The sequence below is a fragment of the Eubalaena glacialis genome, chromosome X (assembly GCF_028564815.1).
Source record: "Eubalaena glacialis isolate mEubGla1 chromosome X, mEubGla1.1.hap2.+ XY, whole genome shotgun sequence".
Taxonomy (NCBI): domain Eukaryota; kingdom Metazoa; phylum Chordata; class Mammalia; order Artiodactyla; family Balaenidae; genus Eubalaena; species Eubalaena glacialis.
The window spans coordinates 18,915,675-18,920,949 of NC_083736.1; the positions used below are offsets into that span (position 1 = coordinate 18,915,675).

General features: G+C 40.4%; 1 pseudogene; it reads left to right on the plus strand.

Moving 5' to 3' along the window:
* The first annotated feature begins 944 nt into the window (after positions 1-944).
* Positions 945-1,476, plus strand: LOC133082403 (centrin-2-like; annotated as a pseudogene).
* Positions 1,477-5,275: the final 3,799 nt, after the last annotated feature.

Consider the following 5,275-nt stretch of genomic DNA (forward strand, 5'->3'; position numbering starts at 1 on the left):
GGGACACAGGTTCGATCCCTGGTCTGGGAAGATCCCACATGCCACAGAGCAACTGAGCCTGTGTGCCACAACTACTGAGCCTGCACTCTAGAGCCCATGAGCCACAACTACTGAGGCCCGTGTGCCTAGAGCCCGTGCTCTGCAACAAGAGAAGCCACTGCAATGAGACACCTATGAACTGCAATGAAGAGTAGCCCCCGCTCGCTGCAACTAAAGAAAGCCTGCACACAGCAACGAAGACCCAACGCAGCCAAAAATAAATAAATAAATAAATAAAATAAAACTCCCTCTGCTTTAAAAAAAAAAAGAAAAAAAAAGAAGGTATGAGGAATAGAATTGCATTTTATTAGTGAAAAGAAAGTAAGTCTGACTGAGAGCTGGTTGTTTCTGGATGGAAGAAAGAGTGATGGGTACAGAAAGTGATGGGAGTTTTGTGGGAAGTGGACCCTGAGGAAAGAGTTTTGTGCATGGTCAGGACTGGCTAAGTTTAGAATAAGTTTAATTGATTAAATGAATTTTAAAAGTAAGCTGGTACAAAACTTGAATTTGGCTTTTCTCTCTGTTAAGAGAACAAGTTTTCTTAAAATGTTGAACTGCCTTTGATAACAGATTTTAAGTTTCTTTACCTTTTAAGCGATCTGTTCTGTATTTGCCTTTGAAATCTTTTATTGTTACTTTGGCTAAGTGAATAACTATTGTTTCACAGTGACCTGTGATCCTATCTGACTGAGTGTTCTAAACCCTTTTGATATTTTTCTGACAAACTTTCCAAATATCAAATTTTAATTACAGTTCTTTTGACCTCCAGCTAAGTTCGAGATGCTTTAGAAGACCCATGAAGCATCTCACAGAGAAATATTTCATCAGTATGTTAAATTACAATACATGGAGAGCATTATTACATGAGTGATAAACTTTTTAAAAAATATACTGTATGGAACAGGAAGTGGAGTCCATCCGCGATGGCCTCTAACTTTAAGAAGGCAAACATGGCATCAACTGCTCAGCGAAAAAGGATGAGTCCTAAACCGGAGCTTACTGAAGAGCAGAAACAGGAAATTTGAGAAGCTTTTTATCTCTTTGATGCTGACAGAACTGGGACAATTGATGTTAAGGAACTTAAGGTGGCAGTGAGGGCACTGGGCTTTGAACCCAAGAAAGAAGAGATAAGAAAATGATAAGTGAAATTGATAAGGAAGGGACAAGAAAATGAACTGTAGCTTTTTGACTGTGATGAGTCAGAAAATGTCTGAGAAAGATACCAAAGAAGAAATCCTGAAAGCTTTGAAGCTCTTCAGTGATGATGAAACTGGAAAGATATAGTTCAAAAATCTAAAATGTGTGGCCAAGGAGTTGGGTGAAAACCTCACCAATGAGGAGGGGCAGGAAATGATTGATGAGGCGGATAGAAATGGAGATGGAGAAGTCAATGAGCAAGAGTTCCTGTGTATCATGAAGAAGACCAGCTTTTATTAAGATCACTGTCATCTTTTTTTTTTTTTTCTTTCTTTTTTTTTTTTTGGCTGTGTTGGGTCTTCGTTGCTGTGCGCAGGCTTTCTCTAGTTGCAGTGAGCGGGGGCTACTATTTGTTGCGGTGCGCGGGCTTCTCACTGTCATGGCTTTTCTTGTTGCAGAGCACGGGCTCTAGGTGTGCAGGCTTCAGTAGTTGTGGCACACGGGCTCAGTAGTTGTGGCTTGCAGGCTCTAGAGCTCAGGCTCAGTAGTTGTGGCTCACGGGCTTAGCTGCTCCACGGCATGTGGTATCTTCCCGGACCAGGGCTCGAACCCGTGTCCCTTGCATTGGCAGGCGGATTCTTAACCACTGTGCCACCAGGGAAGCCCAAGATCAGTGTCATCTTTTATACCGCAAGCACATGGAACTCGATTTCGTGCCTGCTGTTGTGTGAAGCCTGGTTTTTGAGACCGTAAATTATTTTTCCCCCACTGACCTCTCTGTATGACTTTAGTAATAACTCTGAATCTATTTTCACCTTTTCAAAGTGTTCTTTGAAATTGAGGTTCTTTGTAAGGTGACCTGCTGACTGCTTTAATTCCCCAGGGCAGAACGAGAGCACGTTAGAGTGGAGAAAAGGGTCTTCAAGCTTTTGCCCACCTGCTGTTCTGCCTTGTATCGCTTTGTCCCGCATTCCCACATTTATGCCACCGCAGAACAACTTCTTCACAAGCACATGTTGTACCTGTGTCATCACAAGCAGGGGGCATCTCTTCAATGGTTCCAATTTTTTTTTTTTTTTTTGGTTCCAATTTTAATTGGCGCCTGAGTGCAGCTTTCTCTTTTATAAAACCCAGTGAACTCTCTTACTTGCATTTGGATGTGTGTGTGTGTGTGTGCGTGCTATTTGTTTTGTCTTCAAATAAAGCCTTTCTTATTTTGAAAAAAATATATATATATACTGTATGGATGTTATTATTCTAGAAATTACCTGGAATTCCTAAAAATCTAGTATGTCCTGGTAAAATGTTACCAGTCATAATTCTAGTTATTTTAAAATGTTGCATGTCACAGCAGTAAGTTTCTTTTGTCAATTACATTGTGATCAGATGTTTAACTGTGACTTTTTAAGTCTTTCTGTCATTTATAGACAGTTGTTGTACTCTGATAAATCTCAAATTATCCTGGGGAACTGGGTAAGAAATTAAAGAATCTTAAGGAAACCTGATGCTTCATCAAAAGTTTAACAAGAGGATTAGTTACTGAATGAACTGGTGAATATAGTTGTAATGTTTATGTTTCTATCTGAAACATTGCTAGCTGTTAATTTGTGTTTTCCAGATATAAAGAAACCCTTCCCCTCAAACTAATTATGACTTACAGCAATTTGGTAAATTACACCTTTGTAAGCAGAATTGAAACATTTCTCTTTTCTCTCTACCTGACCCCTCCAGAGATTGGAAACTCTTGGGTTCCCAGCAGCTTTATCAGATAAATTAGAAAGGCCACCTCCTAACAGGTGCAGGAATCTGAAGGTATTTTTGTGGACCTTAAAAAGGGAGGAATTCACCTAAATCTGTGAGGCAGAATCTGTGACAAGCCCTTGGCTTTGCTTTCCTGGTCCGGGGAAGCCTTTTATCAACTAATCAGACTTAATTTGCAGACAAATTAATCTTGCTTTGACTATATTGGTAAAAATGAGAGTAATTTTAGACAGAAAGTGATGCTTCAATGGACATCAAAATCTAATTCTGTTTATTGAGGTCTATATTCACTAAGACTCACTTCTTAGTTTTTGCTGTTATGTTATATTGTTGTAAAGTTTTAATTGAATTATTAAAAGGACACTCTAAGTTTGTTTCTGAAGCTTAACTCAGTAATCTGTCTTTGGATGAAGCTCAGATGCTCCATGATCTGCAACCAGGAGGTTAACACCAGGCTATGGTCATTTAAATTTAAAGGCAACTTTCTTTGGGGACAATTAAACCATACTAGAGATAACCAGCCTAGTAACACTAGGAAACTGGGCTGGGTGCCTTATGGACAGTGCCAATATATTATTTCCCTTAAAGATAAGGATTGGTACAGAATAGACTAAGAAAGCCTGGGATATACTGGGCCGCACCTAATGGAAGTTCTTGACTTAAATTCTTACTTGTGAGCTTACTAATACTGCTAGCTATATTATTTTTTTAATACATAAATAAATAAATAAATAAATAAATAAATAAATAAATAAATTTATTTATTTATTTATGTCTGCATTGGGTCTTCCTTGCTGCACGTGGGCTTTCTCCAGTTGCAGCAAGCGGGGGCTACTCTTTGTTGCGGTGCACTGGCTTCTCACGGTGGTGGCTTCTCTTGTTGCGGAGCATGGGCTCTGAGCACACAGGCTGCAGTAGTTGTGGCACGCGGGCTCAGTAGTTGTGGCTCTAGAGTGCAGGCTCAGTAGTTGTGGCACACGGGCTTAGCTGCTCCACGGTATGTGGGATCTTCCTGGAACAGGGCTCAAACCCGTGTCCCCTGCACTGGCAGGCGGATTCTTAACTGCTGCGCTGCCATGGAAGTCCCTATATTATTTTTTATATTGAGTGTTTTACAAAATTGTTGTTCTTTGCATTACCAAATGTGTGAATGAGCCTCTGATAAAATGATGATGTATAGTTCCATATAAGATCAATCATGGTAATAGTGTAACTCTAGATATGGGAAGAAGCAACAAGAGGGAATATTTTCGTGGACCATAAAAGACTAGCAAGACAGGTGGTCCAGAGATTTTTGGCTACTGTGAATAAGGCCTAGTCCAGTAATAGCACATTGAGTGGCCTATCAGTGAAATCTTTGCCAGACCTGGGAATGATCATTCCTAGCACCATGGGACGAAGTGGTCATGAAGTGCCCCCGAAACCATGGTTGAATTTATGACCCTGAAGGGGCCCAGCCAACTGAAAATTGTCACTTGCCATATGCCTCTGCAAGGATTAGGTCAATGGCCACTGCAGCCACTGACCTTAACACACCCTGAAAGGAGTTCAGGGTGGAGATCAGGAATGAGGCACTCTGTGCTCTGGGAAAAACTGGTAGAACAGGCCTGCAGATCGTTATATACTTTCAGGAGAAGACTTTATGAGCCCAAATTCTTCCATCTTCTCATATCTAGAAAAGCTCTAAAATCATTAACAGTGACATCTGCTTTGGCCATTAAAGAGAGAAGTGCAATTGAAAGTCAAAATGGAGTAGCTGTGATTCAGACATCCAAGGTAATACTAGGTGGCATTATGGACGTGATTTCAGACAAGTCCTTGTATTGCTAAGAACTTGAGTTTTCTGAGCTGTGTCAGACTTGGGATGCCACCAGCCATTCTCAAAAAAATGTCTGCTGGCAGCTGGTATCTGCAACCTTATGGTTTCAAGGTATCCTCTTGTAACTACTAAATTTTTAGAAAATGAAATTGTTTTAGATCAGAGAGTAGTAGAAAAAAGAGACGTGTAGTGGCCAATAGCTCCTGTTATGTACATATTCATACCATATCTGAAGTTAAAACCTACTTAGATAAGAATAAACAACTGGCTACCTGGCTACAAGTCTCCCCAAAGTGCGAGGTCCAGACTGGGTTTCCGGCTTACTCTTCTGAATTCCTCAGGGAATGAGATTTATTTTGTCTCTTAAAATTCCAGTTGTCACTCCTCCAAATACTTCTTTTTTTTTTGTAATTAATTAATTAACTTATTTATTTATTTTTGGCTGCGTTGGGTCTTCGTTGCTGCGCGCGGGCTTTCTCCAGTTGCAGCGAGTGGGGGCTACTCTTTGTTGCGGCGCAC